The following is a 16,255-nucleotide window of genomic DNA, read 5'->3' as shown; positions in this document are numbered from 1 at the left end:
AAATATTGTTGAAATTGAAAAAAAATACATGTTTATTACCATTATCCCCAATTTCTGGCTGGACAGGTTGCTTCTCCCATAGTGCAGTTACCAAGTTCTGTTTTTTCGTGGTAGCATTCCTTCATCTAAACGTCCTTAAATGAAAAATGGTATTAATAGGGCGTTAACATTATCAAAGAATCAATTAATTGTTCTGTATATTTTAGAATCACATAGAAATGGTCAATTCCTGTGATGCCAAGGAAATTACAACTTTTTCTTGAACTCTTCCCGAATTAACATGAGTTATGTATCAATCGTAAACAGCATCACCCGTAAGATTATTTATCAGGATAGTTTTTTTTCGAATTTTACGTAAATGTCGGAAAAATGAATACCAATTTTATTGATAAACAAAAATCTATCATAATTCTACATTTAAGTAAGACTACGTAAAGTTCACCAGTTAAACATTTTCCGGTTTTGTACAGTGACTGATGGATGATTTTGTTATGTAATAACATTGCTAATGGCGCTCCGTTTTGCAGGTATTTATGATAGCTGTATCTCCACAACTGCTGCAACCCCATCAATCCAAGCAAGTACTCCTAAAACCCATTCTACTACTTCAACCCCTACAGTGACTGCTATCTCTACCAGTCTCTCTACCAACACCGGTGATTTCCTGTCAGCAACAACATTGGAATCGACAACAACCTCTGGTAGTCAACCAGACACGTATATAGCAGCTTTCCCAGAGCATAAGGCAAATACTACTGAAATTAGTAAGAAAATTCTTTATTAGTGTTGTATCTTTTAACATACATACATACATAACTATATAACGAAAGCTACAATATACATTTGTATATTATCTTTGTTAAGTGTTTCGCATTGATAGTGGATAGGTCTGCCTATTCAAAATATTTCGTATATGAGTAACCTTTATATTCTGCAACTTATTTACTATTTCGTGATTTAACATGAAATAATATGCAATTGATAAAAGTTCATGGTTCATTATATTTTGCGAATCTGGGTGAATCCGCGTTTTCACCGAAGTTAAACATACTTCCTTAAGCTTGATGACACCCGGGCGAGTTTTAACATTGTCAAGTCTGATAATCAGTCAAATATTGGATGATATAGGCTATGCTTTCATTTAAACTCACTTGTTTGAAGGTCAGTCCGATCTGTCTTGTAAACTCACTTGTTTGAAGGTCAGTCCGATCTGTCTTGTTGTTTGTGCGTCTCAAAGAAACCGATTGTCAATTTGACTACCTCCCAACTCCAGAAAGTCATGATGAAGTTAAACGCTGAGCTCTCAGTTAACAAATCTGCGCTCTCATGTACGTGGACATTGTTTATCGTTCAATGTTTTATTATTTTTCTCGTGTGCGTTTATATCAAATGATAAATTGCATGGGTCTACCCACCAAACATGTGTGCTTTGATGACTTCAAATAAATTATTACAGTCAACTGTTACTTCTAATTTGTGAAATTAGTCTATCGCAAAAAAGACATCTTGTTTTTTTATACTGTGTGTCATTTTATATTATATTAATAAAGAAAACGAAACGTAAAATAAAAAAGAAAACAAAGAAGTGTTTTATAATCGTTATTTCTGCTGCAGGCGTACTATTATTCGTTATTTTAACACATGTCAGTTTTCGTTTTCCTTTTTCAATTCTAGCTGTCATTCGTAAGAAGACTTGCGCAACAGACAATCGTCCTTCCTCTAGAGTGATCGGAATGACCGGAGCTGTGTTCCTAGCTATACCGTTCGTTTAGCTGATTTCATGTGATGTCACGACGTTATTTGTCTGTCGTCGCCAGATAGTGATAGTTGTTTAGAGGTCATAGCTAGCCATACTCCGTACACCCTCTTACATTCATGTTGACATTGAGTTGTTGTTTATAGATATCCACTGTCTATATTGTACATATAATGTATTTATTGGTTAGGTTTGGTGTTATTAATTTAAATTAACATCTACGGTCATTAAAGGAAGTGTTTTCAGATTTACAAATAAACATATTTTAAATAAAAACCCTTGATGATATATTCCTAGAATGGTCAATAAGGTTGTTTATTTGATGATTGTGGATAGTTATAGAAGTAAGCATTTTCTGCACCTTTCTAGAAGTTAGAGATGAGCTAAATATACCCCAACTATACAAATGTCCCATTACATCTAGTTTGAAAATTGTAGCATAATTGTACAGAGAAGTAGAAGAATTAAATGGAATGACTTTGTTGCCATTAACTGTAGATTATTACAACATTGTATGCATTATTTATCAGGTTAAACTTAGAACCCTACAGGTAATGCGTACATAGACAGGAATGACACGACATACCAATACTAAGGGAATTCCAACAATAATAATCAAAGAGAGGGTTGCGATATACCTGCCCACTTAACAGACCCATGTCTAATTATGTTTCTTCCACACCTCAGGGAAATATCATTTATTCTTTCATACCTACGGGTGTTATACTGGCTAGTCTAGGGCAAATCACTCATACCGCCTGAGGTTGTATTGCATGACTTCCCATGCAATAAAGCCTCGTGACGTCACGGCATCAACAAAATTTCTATTTCCCCGGTAAAACTGTTTTTTTCACAAACTTCACTGGTTTTACTATAAAAGATGCAAACAACGGATTTTTTGTTGAAAATATCACGTAATTTTTCAAATTGACTTTCAGCCGTGGATTTGTTCGAATTTATTTCAAAGTGGCGGGATAGTATGGTTGTAAAATTGCAATAAAACGTCGAGGTTCCCTCGGGATCACAAATGTTGCAAAACCGTCGGCAAGCCTCGGGTTTTACTATATTTTTTGTGACCCTCGAGTAGAATATCCCTATCCTTCATATCCACATATGAAAGAGTCTTATAGACTTACTTTTCTAGCGTCGACAACAGAAAATGCATCAAGAATGGATCGACTACATGTTTTTCAAGCGATTGTGAGCTGTCTTTGTCGTACCCAGGTAAAGACAGATATCTTTCGACTTGCAACCACAAGATCACTCTGTCAAATATTGATGAAAGATGAAACTCTTGAGCTTCAAAGGCGCAACATGTTCCATATTTAATTCAGCCTACTGTCTTGAGCGTTTCTAAAATGTCTACCTACATGTCGTGTACAGGTAGATGCATAATGCCAATAGGTATAGAGTGAAAAAAAAATGTTTCACTTTCTGTTCTTTTACTTCAATGTCTTTGTTGTAGCATAAATTAGCTACATTAGTCTTTGAAGTGTTCCGGGACATATTTGTTATGGTTACTCTAAAGCAATTTCATTTCACGTGAGATTATATAACGATGTTGTTGAGAAACTGCAAAACTCGAAAACCGACAAAAACATCATGTGCAGTAAAAACATTTGACTATAACCATAGAGATAAACCGATAATTCTGACCTCCGTGAATAAACGACTTTATGGTATGAAACAAAATAGATACTAATTCAAAAATAGATATGCAATTATTATAATCTATGAACTATTCCTCCACACAAGTTATATTTTTATTAGTGATTAAGTATATTGATATATGTCAAGCTATCAATGGAAATTAACAATACGCGTGATCTGTAAAATGTAATGGACCGTAACTTCGTTTGTAGATTTATAGTATCCCGTTATTGCCCCATGCATAAGTTAAGATGCAAGATATTGTCATGATAGATACGATGAGTAATCGTTTTCAAAAATCAATACCTTTAGATAATTTGATATACTGTCAGAATCTCTGCAGATTGCTGTCTGATGGCATAGCAAGCAGGAAAAACGATTGATTTTCGCGTAAGGTAATATTCTCGTTTTCGTGTTTTCACGTCTAGTTTTATGGATCTACATGTATTATACCTATGCTCAGAACATCTTGTGCCCTATTACTGCTGTGCAACCCTATCTGTGAACGCCGAAAGTGTAATACCATTACGACAAGTATCAATAGTACATGATCAAAGACAAGTACTCCGCGGCGTCGAGAATCAAAACGTTTTCTCATTGGATGGGTCGTTTACAAGGTGGGCGGGCCGGGGCCAAATATGGCTTGAAGGGCACGTGGGTTTGGATGTTACAATTTGGTGTTAGTGCCGAAGATGGACGGGCCTTCATATGTATACGGACCGATGATATGTCAACATAAACAATTAATAATATTCTAAGATTGATGAATTATCGTTGATGTTATTTTCTGTATTAATTAGTACCCGGCGTAGTTCTCATTATCGACAATATGAATTCTGGAAAGTCAGAAAACCCATGATCTATACATAAAACTTACCCTGCATGCAGTTCAAGTTTGGAGATACACGAACGTGAAATGTACGACTTGTAGTACTGTACGTACATGTAGAAATATTCATCTGACATCTCTGGTATTTTTTTATATATATTGTCTATCATACTGAAAGGTTATAATCTGGTCACATGCATAGGCCTATAACATCTAATTTTAAATTGTAGGTAAATGTTTGTGACACAAGAAATATTAAGACGCGGGGTTTGTTTAAATTTTAATACCTCTCAAATTTGATTATTAAGACGCGGATATATAAGCTTATAATTAGGTACTGTGAAACCCGCCGTGATCTAATTAAACTAGGAGTTTTAAAAATGAAAGGCAGATACGTATACGAAGAGCGGTAATTATTTCTCTTATAAACTGGATCAATATTTGCTAAATGAATTTTAGTGATAGCGAATGTGTTATTGAAGTGTGATTTTATGGAACTTAATTTCAACGATAATACAAATTACAACACATTTTTTAAATCTAGGTGGATTTGATATCCTTAGGTTTTTCAAAATAATTAACTTTATTAAAAGAATATGTATAGTCGGATAAGCGTCGAACATTTACCTGAAAAAATGGAAACTTTTATAAAATGCCAGTATGTTACCATCTCCAAATATTATATAAAAAAGCAAGTAATATAAAGATTTAAACACCATTAGGTAAAATTCGCATGAATCTATATACTGGAGTCGTCTTGAAATTTTTATATTTTTATAAGTTTTAGATATTGCCGAGAATTTGGTTTTGTGACATATCATTTTGTCAGTAAAACAAATTGTACGATCATGACAAATATAATTAATTACTGTTAAAAGGAAGTAGATCTTTTTAGTCAACGAAAATCTAGAGCTACAAAATTTACTAAAGAAATTCTGTTTTAGGTAAATGAAATCAAGTTGATTTCAAACTCTCCATTCTACAAGCAGAAAAGCTGACTTATAATGTACACATGAAATATATTATCACAGAGTCTTATGATCAATGCGTTTAATCATAGTTTTGGCCTCGCTCATGCATATTCTACGAGAAGGAGACACATGAATTTTAATAAAATGATTGTCAAAAATCTAGAGAAGAAATGTTTTTGCAAATGGGGCTGGTAATTCTTAGTGACTGGACTTTGTATAGATGTGTAGGATGATTTTGAAAGGAAAAGTAGCGCTCTTTCCAGCGGTAGTAGCCGTTTTTATGAAGATGTGCTAGAAATGTGTTTTTATAGCTAAAGAAATGTGAGTTAGAAATTTAGCCACATCGCTCAGCTCACGTTTGATTTTCAGCAATTGAGACCTCAATCATTTTTAACCCCGCCTTTCTTCAAGTTCAGCCAATCATCACCACCTTAAGGAAAGTGGGACGCTACTATACTGTTGGGTCACTGTATTGAATACAATATACACTCGCTACAGTAGTATAGTACTTTCGTCATAAACTTGTAACCTTGAACTTTTTAACTGTAAACACGTGACCGGGGAATTAGTGTATCACATTGAACTTGTGTCCGTGAACCATTTAATATATGATCTTGAATCTGGGCAATTGAACCCCTTTCCTTTAGGTCTTGCTATATATCTGTTGACATCCTGACTTTATCTTCAGTAAAAATAAGTCAATGACCATTTACACATGTCCAATAAATAAAAACATTATATCAAAATATTTCGTTAGTTATGGTTTTCATTTCCATCACTTCAATAAACTAACAGAGGCATAACCAGCATACAAAGGAAAGATAACGAACAAAATCTTTAAATTAGATCAGTGTTGACTCCAAATAGTCGACAACTGGCTTAAGGGTAACGACCATACGATGATATGATATAAAGAACGAAGCATATGGAGAATGGGTGATTCTGTATTGTAGAAGCTGTTAGAGATAATGTTATGTAGGCGTATACCAAGAAAAAGTATATCATAAGCATATGAAATTGATAAAACAATATTTAATGATTTCCGAGTAAATACGTAAGCACGAAAATCGTCATCTGCATCAGAAAGAACAAACCAGCATGTGCAAGGAGGGCAGCATTACTGGTAATCTGCTCCTTCTTCCGACGCCTCACGCAGGTCCTCAAACTGTCTGCAGGCACTCATTTCCTCAGGCAACCAAGTCAATGGACACTGAAGTCATCAGGCACTCATTTCCTCAACCTTTTCAACCTTTCAAGTCAATGGACACTGAAGTCACCAGGCACTCATTTCCTCAAGCATTCAAGTCAATGGCACTGAAGTCACCAGGCACTCATTTCCTCAACCTTTCAAGTCAATGGCACTGAAGTCACCAGACACTCATTTTTTCAGGCATTCAAGACCTATAGTCCCCAGACACTCAAGTAATCGGGTGCTTACATTCTCAGTTTTCGTTGTAAATCCTAGAAATGCATATAACACAAAACAAAAGCATTGTGTTATATTACGAAATCTTAAAATTTTAGACCTTCATCAATACAACGAGTGTTACGATAGTTTCTTTCTTTCAATAATTAATAGACTATATATACTCAGCTAATATCTATTACAGTCTATATAATGCTATAGTCTGGTTCTTGGCAACGCGCTCTTGTGTCTGACTTTTTGATCGAAGAGGGAGGCTGGGCTGACTACCGAATTGTAGTGATCGGCAACTTAATAAGAAACGGGATTTGAAAAATCTCTTAAGATTCCGTGGTATAAACTTAATGTATGTAATGGCGGGTGTAATCTTCGTAGCTTTGGTATTGACAGCTATGGTAAGGGGTAAGTGAATAATATGTCCATGTTTTGTTATCGAATTCTAATGAGCTATCAATAATGACACATATGCACGTGAGGTAGTCTACCGCATGAAACGTATGCATGTCCTAAAATGACTTAATCGGCATTTTTGACGATCACCAAAATCTCCAAAAACATTTCACTTCGAGTCAAATCAACATTTTATATTTGTATTTTTTCAGGAGGACCACCAATTTACTTCGTATTATCAGAATATTTCGGGTATTCCAAATTTGAATTATGCTAGTTTTTAAACAAAGATAAAGAGGGAATTCGGCCGGAACTGACCAAGCACTTCGGTGACCTAGATATATTACTGTACACCTTCTTTATAAAGAAGGAATATACCACTTTTAAGTTGCAATATAATCATGTTGATATATATGAATTTAGAAATGTTCACTTTTTAAAACAATACAGTCCAAAACCTATTTTATTTACACTACTACAAATATTTAAGGATTAACTTGAATAGATTTTTTTATGCTATGAAGATATGAAGATGATGAGAATACACTCAGATTTTTGTGTTATATCTCAAAAACATAAAAAAAATTTAAATCCACATGTAATAAAGATTTCATCCCAAAGAAATACATAAGTTTACGTTTTCTTTTGAATTTTTTTGACATTGACAAATAATGGTACAAGACCAGAAAATTTGTTCATATTGACTACAAAATTATTTTCTATCAAATGATTATATATATATAAGTCGTTATAAGCAAGGTACTGTGTGTGTGACGTGTGGATAATGTGTACGTGTGGTGTGTGTGTTGTGTGTGATGTGTGATGCGTGTGGTTTGTAATGTGTGTGGTTAATGATGTGAGCGGTGTGTTATGTGTTGTGTGTGATTTGTGTAATGTATGTTAGGTGTGATGTGTGATGTAAGTGGTGTGTGATGTGTATAGTGTGTGTGTGTGTGTGTGTGTGATGTGTTTTGTGTGTATGTAGAGTGTTTGTGTAATGTCTGTAAAGTTTGTGTTGCATATCCTTACAATAGTGGAACGCATGCGCAAAGCACTGCCCTGGTCACATTACTTAGTTTACTGACGGGCAAGTCAGTTGTCAAATTTCTTATAGTAGAGCTTTTATTAATTTCTGTATGTCTCGGCCATGGGAAGGGACCAAGAGCTCTCTTTCTAGAGGGAAATGCTGCTCTCAAATCATGTTTAAAACAAGGCGGCGTCATGTGTGAAGTAAGGGAAAAATATTCATAATTTAGAGTTCAATATTTTAGAGCAATTTTCCATGAAGGATTGATATCCTTGTCTTTGTAAACTGTTCTACATAATTAATGCCGCAGATTTGATATCTGAATGTTGGGAACTGTCTATTTGTTGTCAACAATAAAGAGATGGATTAAGTAAATATCGCTGACTGAAGAATAGTTCTCATAAAAGTTTATTATTTCTAACAGTAAAGGGATGTTAGGAATGCATATCTTTGACGATGGTTTAGTTTTAATTGATGTCTTGTTTTCTAGTATTTGAAATGTCTCCTAAGATACCAATTTTGTGGGATAAATATTGTGCATCTGAATATCAATCGGGGATGATATTTTAGCGATTTCTTTATAGGATATTGATATCTCGGAAATCGTATCCGCGATTCGTTCATAAATGATGTATATGACCTTAAAGGCCCACTACCTTTCCGAAATGGCTCTAAATTTTTAAAATGGGAATGTAAAACAAGATCGATAATTTTGTAGAGTCGCAAAAATTATCAACTTTCCGTTAATACTACATTTATCATTACCTTCTGAACTATTTGATTAAGATAAATAAAATGTTTATTTTCATAACGCGGGTCGTATTATGTTTCCCGCCGTCGTCCTAAATACCGGGCGGTAGTTGACTATCAATGCGCCAGACGGCAAAACAGCGAATTGACTCTCCACTGTTTTCATATATTACGCATGAAATCTTGCATATGTTTGGTGTCGTAACCTTATTTTAGGTCATCGGTACGCATTTTCTGATGTTTTTAAGAAACCTTTATAGTTTGCTCCGGAAGGGTAATGGGCCTTTAAAACCAGAATGTTCTAAAACCGTTAAAATTAAATCTCCTTAAAATAAATTAAAACAAGTATTTGTTATATGTATATAAATAAGACTGGTGAAAAAATCTACAAAAAACAAGATGTGAGCGGTATCCCATATATCGAATGGAAAGTTCATCTAACAGGAACAGAAGCAGAAAAATAAGTACTTCTTTAGTAACTTACTTTACCACATTATCATCATTGAACGGCTTCGGATTGTTTTTTAACTTTATAATAAAAGCATTTAGCATTTGACTACAGTGATATTCCGCGTAAACTTTTTTTTTATTACGCACGTGTAATATTACCTAGCGTTGATCTGATTCTGTGTAACGGAAATCACATCAAAACCAAGTTTTCATCGATAACAGCTGGTGGATGCATCGAACAAGTTCTTGAAAATGACATGTACAGACTTAAAAAAAATCAAATTTTTGAGTTCTAAATGTGTGGAGAACAGTAACGCGATAGATCGATATCCGAGACTTTGTAGACTAATGTAAATATACATAATTAATTTTACGTTGTTTAACCATGTGGAAAGTTAGGCAACATGACAGAATTATAATTAAGATAAAAGGGATGCATTGAGTACATAACCATCACGGAATCTTAGTTGTCATAATAGACTATTGCTTTTAACTTAAGGGATATATGGAGTGCATATCTATGGCGAAGATGTTTTTTTTATAAATGTCATTATTTTTAATTAGGTTTTAAACATTTGAAATGTGTTCTCGGACACCACTTTTGTATGATTTATAGTATGCATCTAAATATCAAACGGACGACAGTGTTTATGTTTTTATCAAGTTAATATCATATATCCAGTTATGTTCGCAGGGATGTTATTTTGGCGATTTCGTCATGGGACATCGATATCCCGAAGATCGCATTCGCGATTCGTTCAGACATAATTTATATGAAATTGACTTAAACACCAGAATATTCTAAAACCGTTAAAATCCGATCTCCTCGTTCTAAGTTAAAAAAGTGAAAATTTAAATTTGCTTAATGAACCAGCTCTATGGTATATAAATCAGACAGGTGGAGGTTACAAAAACACGATGTGAGCGATATTCCATACATTGAAAGGTATTTAAGTGAATCTATCGGGAACAGAAGCAGATAAATAAGTGCTTCTTCAGTAACAACATTTACTTACTTTACCCCATTACCAACATTGAACAGGTTGGGTATATTGTTCAACTTTACAATAAAAAGAATTTAGCGTATGACTACCGTCATATTCCGTGTAAATAAGCCATTTCATAAACTTCATTTACAACCTGTAGTGTGATCTTATTGGTTAATGCCATGTTAAATAAAAGACTTTCCTCACTACGTAGCGTAGTAGCAATACCAAATATGGCTACAACAAAGAAATTCAATATTGATGAGCATGCTATAGACGAAGTTATGAACACACAAGCCATTTTCAATTATTTTTAGTATATGATGTAGAACGTCTCCAACATTTTCGTAGAAAGAAAACGTAAACTCCAGCAGAGGATCTGCTGTAGCTAAATACCGTGCTCGTCATTAACAACAGCAAGGGGTGACTAGATCCACTATAATGCGATCGTGTACTAAATGCTTGGAGAATCGTCGCATGCAATATTTTGTTTACTTTCGATATTTTGCGGTGCGGTATGAAATGGCTTGATATCGCGAGATCGAATGTTTTACCAACACCATGAACCATAGCACAGTATGACAGATCATCTAAGATAATTAATTGCATTTTGAAAATAATTCATAATACTATGTCTTTATGTAATGCGGTATTAATCGATAATAACTAAATATATATATATATAATATATATTAAAGAATTGAACGTTTTCAGTTGGCATCCATTGTCAATTAGTATGCCAAGTGGACAGGAGCATAATAATAATGTTCCGTGATCGCCGGCACGACAGTTTTGACGTCACAATGATAATGACGTCATAATAAGCGATTGGCAGGTCATCCAATGATGAATGTCAACAGTTCCTGTTAAGGTTACAGTGTAGGTCTATAGAGATAATATATATATATAATAGATAAATGTCGATTATCCTTGTGATGGAATTAAAATATGAAACAAAGAAAACAAATCTGCAATCTCTAGCGCTTTCCAAGCTACCGATGCTCTTCTGGAGATGAATAATGACACATCGCCTGAAGGTCAGCCATAGCTCCGAAAGAGCTAGAGATTGGAGATTTGTTTTATTTTTGTTTTTTTGGTATGTATATATAGAGAATACATGGTTAGTATCTTACAATACAAGGTTTATTTTGGTGAGAGACTTATGAAAGCCGAGATGACGAGGCTTTGTATTATGTTTATCCTGCAACCATTATGGCATTCAAAACAAAAGCAAAGTGCCAGTTATTAACTTGGTTTCGCTCGAGGCGAGACGCTTCTTTGATATGGAGGGAAATATTCAATCACTAAACCAAATGAGAGTGTACTCTTTTTATTTTTTTACAATCGTAGGAAATATATAAACGCATTCGCAAACAGTACCAGTTATTCTATTCCGTGTGTAAGATCACTGAAAAAAAAATGGAAGAACTCGAAAAAACAATAATTACCCATCAAAGAATTACTTTAGAGTACATACCTTCGCCAAGAGGCAAGTAAACGACGACGCCGCCATAAGAGATTTTCGATAATGTAAAAATGACGTCATTTTTAGCGGGTCTGAATGACGTTTCATTCACCGGTTGTGGGTCAAGTTAGAAAACGTTCCGTCAAGTGTGGAACAAATTCAAGTGATTGTATTGACGGATAAAGCACAAGTTTATCTTTAATTAAATAGAGATATCTTCATTTCAATAGGCAAAAACCAAAACGGCTTGCCATACTCGGTGGGTCTTTCTGTTCCAGAGCGTGGGTAATATAAATCACAATTTTGGCCTAAAACCTAAAATATTTAAGCAGATTTTCACAAAAATTGCTCTCAGAATTTTTGGAGATTTCGACAATGTCAAAAATGTAAATTATTAACGCAAAGCCGACACGCGACGGATAGACGGGGGAAAAGGCGATTGAAATAAATCAATTTAAACTTCATATCTCTGACCTTAGTGAACTCTTATGCTGGTTGGCTGACAAGTGTACGCTAGGATCTAAGTGGCTATTAAACCGAAAAGACTAACTAGCGCACAGTAGTGAAGTAGTACAACTAATCACGTAACTGTTATATATTGTAAATAAAGAAGAAATGTGGAATATGAATACTACTTTGATATTGTCATTATGTTTAATACGTTTTTTAATCTAAAAAATGCTTATGATTGTAATTAATAGTCATTGCAAACCTAAGGAAAAAGTAGATATCTAGGACAGAATCTGAAATACCTGTTTCAGTCTCAATAATGTATTATTCGTTTCGCAGTTGACCATGGAAAATCAATTATATCATTTCACATTCGAGTGCAACTGTACTTTGGGATCAGATCAGAACAAGACAACCATTTTTCCAAAAGGTAATAATACTTATTTTTACGATGTTATACGTGTATTTTCATTATATACCTTGAATGTGGCGAAAACGTTCACGTAACTAGTCGTTATTTGTTTTATTTCTTATATATTTCGTCCGTAAGGATATTTCTTCAAATATTATATTTATACACATATATAACATCATTTATGAAAAAAAGCGTTCAATCGATGTGCAAAGTATCGCAAAAATTAAAAACATAAAGACAACAATAATACTGAATATCAACTGAACAAAAACAGATACTCTTTTACATACATTTAAAGAATCTCAATAATGTAAAAAGAATGTTTCCAAAAAGTCAACGGAGTCGGTTATTTTATCACGACTGTATCAAATTATAACGCTTCATTATTAATTATACTGACATCAATGCAAGTCTTGTCGCTTAATGAATTTCCAGCCAATGAAAAGCGATCCATGTGTCATTACAGTAGTGGCATATGCAAATGTTTTACTCGCAAACATTTTCAACCGCAAAAGCAATTTAACTTCCAGATTAAAGAGACAGGGAGTACATTTAATTTTTGATTAATCTAGAAAATAAACATGTTCTATAGGAAGTTGGTGCAGTTACTATCACTTTAAAGTGTCCATTACCGTGATGAGTGTATGCAATGCTAAATCTAGATCGCCCCCGCCATTACAAATTGGTGGGGCTACATTGTTGGGTGAAGTAACCTTTCTCTAAGACTACTCCAACAGTAGTTAGTTCCTTTTTAGATGTTTGATAATGTGTCGAAATACTTTTTATTTCCAAAAGAGATTTAAGTAACTCATAGGTTACATATGTTGCATTTGAAAACCATACGGAAGTCCAGCTCGGCTTTCGGCGTGGCGTACACATCCGTCCAGCTATTTAACCAGGGATTTGGTTGTTATCGATTAAGAATGTAATAAACACTTGGAATCCGCGAATGTGTTTTATTTCTCTATGTAGAACAATATTATAAGTAAGTATGTGCTTCATGCCAACATGACAGAATCTGCTTCATCAAAATGTCCATTTAAAAATACGACTCACAGAATGTCGATTATAACTTATTTTGTTTCAGAAGACAAATGGGAGATAGAGGTTATGACGGCATCATTTCATTATCGTTATCAATGACCGTACTGGAGCAAAACAAACAAGATATTTTACTGGTGGCTTTAGTACAGGCACAGTCAGAATTATACCAATGATACTACACATAGAAGATCCCGTTAGATACACCATGTGGAGTGAGGAAAAGACTGATTCTTGGCTTTGTGGAAAGGTACAAAATTAAACAAGTCCCAACACCGTTAAAAGATCATGATGTTGCTAAGGCTATTTTGTTATAAAGGTAAAAGTGTAATATTCATTTCCTATGAATTTTCCGAATGAACATTATACAGTAAGTCGGTAAAACCAAACCTGATATTTCTTTATCGTTACTAGCAACACAATGTCGGGTTTGTTGGATTACTATATGCGGCCTTACATTGGAGACGAGATACAGCCGATTGATTAGTTTTGCTAGGAGTATCGATACCCCTGTCATAAATTGAAACGAAGCTAGTCTTGAACATGACCTTGCTATTCATCCATGATATTATGGTTCAAATTTGCTGAATCAATTTCAGTCGTGCTCTAAGCAATCGCAAGAAGAGGTTTTAAGATGCTCTACTTCTTTACTTTGATAGTTATCAGTAGCTCTCAGAGTAGTCGCAGTTTATAAACAATTTCATACTGATCGATTGTTAGAAATGTACGCATTTTTTTCTTTAACTTTCATATATAGTATGGAGCACGTAAAATGATCAACTTAATTCATCACACTGAACATGTAATGTAAAGACTTCCATAGGATTGTGGGCGACATTTATGTTTGTTTATAGGTTTGCTTAGTCCACTTTCACTGAAAATTCGCGAATACATCCATCCGTAAACATTTCAACGCATACATATTTAAACATTTGAATAGATAAAATATATATGGACAGCGTGACATTTATAGTCCCGTTAACATTTTTGAAAGTAGAAATAACGGAAATAACCGTTATGGTATCAATTCGTTAGATGGATAATCAGATATTTTACAATAATTCCCTTTCAGATGATTTTCTAACATTTAGCCACATGTAAAACTTTCAGTTTCGATTGCGGATTTATAGCGACAAACATCCTTTCCCAAAATCGAAAAGATACAGGTACGTTATATGTTCACCATTTTCAAACACAAAATAACACCAACTCTTCTTGCATTATATATATATATATCATGTTTTGTCTTCAGATAGTTTTTATTTAAATGGTTGACGTTATACTGACGTTCATTGCCAATAAAACTTGCGTAATTAATTTAACAATTTAACATTGACAATTAAACAAGACTGACTGGAAAAAAATAATGCAATATCTGATATTCTGTCTTTGCCCATTACAGAATAAGCTCCCTTGTTGCTAAGTATCGATTCGATTGTTACGTCATTATTTTGTGAGCGCAATTCACGTCGTATTCTCCAAAAAGTAATACGTTACGCTCGCAAACAGATGACGTCACAATCAATACCTACCCGCAAGGACAGATAACTCTGTAATGTGTATTTACAGAATATCCTAAACCGTATCGAATATCATATGGGCAGCAGCGAGATATTAACCACTAATCGTTCGTTCCCCTCGGTATTGAAATACAACGTTTATCTGTTTTACACTATTATTAGTAGTTATCAATGAATCACTACAAATATCCATTTATCAAACAATATTTAGCCATTAGGTATGTTTACTTTTTTAAAAATCTTACAGGTATAAAAGAAAATTGTGTTATGACCAATGACGAAACTGCATCCACTGCTCCTACTACCCCTACCACTAAAACCACTGCATCAACTGCTAATACCACAACAACCACTCCTACCACTCCTTCTACCACTACAAATACTGCATCCTCTCTTACCACTTCTACTACGAATTCAACTACTGCATCCACTACTAATACCACTACTACCACTGAAGCTGAACTTTGCTGCTCGTGCTTCATAAAGGAACCGATCACCAATTTGACTACTACCCAACTTCAATCTGCCATCGATGAGCTGAAATCTGAGCTCTCACTGAACAAAGCCACGTTGTCATGTACGTATACCGAATATTGTATAGAAAACATTTTTTCTGTCTTTTACTTCCTGTCTTGATTGTTCCTTTGGTTCATGGATGTCTTTGAATTCTGCAGTATAAACTAAAATCTGGATACAAATTGAAAAGGATATTTTTCATTGAAATAGTATTTACCTTATTTAAATTTCAGCTGCAGGACTGATATTTCGGTAATTAGTATGTATATAACACATCCTAACTTTTTTCTCTTTTTTTTCAATTGCAGCCTCCATTCGTAAGAAGACATTTGCAACAGACAATCGTCCTTCCTCTAAAGTGATCGGAATGACCGGAGCTGTGTCCCTAGCTATACCGTTCGTTTTGTTGATACCCTGTGATATCACGAGGCTATTTGTCTGCCGTAGCCAGATAATCCTAGTTGTTAAGGAGTAATAACTTCGTACTTTGAACATCTTGTCGCATATATGTTGATTTAAGTTGCTCTCAATAATGTTTAATCTCTATACTGTAAATATAGAATATTAAATAAGTTTTTTTATTTGATAACACATTTATGGTAACGAGTTTTTGGAT

The 16,255-nt window shown here is 34.3% G+C and overlaps 1 long non-coding RNA gene across 1 annotated transcript; it reads left to right on the top strand.

Annotated features, from left to right (window-relative positions):
- The first annotated feature begins 532 nt into the window (after positions 1 to 532).
- Positions 533 to 2,561, top strand: LOC138310229 (uncharacterized). Its single transcript, XR_011206375.1, has 3 exons — positions 533 to 764; positions 1,200 to 1,328; positions 1,675 to 2,561. It is a non-coding gene; the product is annotated as an uncharacterized lncRNA (long non-coding RNA).
- The last annotated feature ends 13,694 nt before the right edge of the window (positions 2,562 to 16,255 follow it).

This window comes from Argopecten irradians, chromosome 16 (assembly GCF_041381155.1).
Source record: "Argopecten irradians isolate NY chromosome 16, Ai_NY, whole genome shotgun sequence".
Taxonomy (NCBI): domain Eukaryota; kingdom Metazoa; phylum Mollusca; class Bivalvia; order Pectinida; family Pectinidae; genus Argopecten; species Argopecten irradians.
Note: the sequence above shows the minus strand (reverse complement) of the source record. Positions and strands in the feature narration are given on the sequence as shown.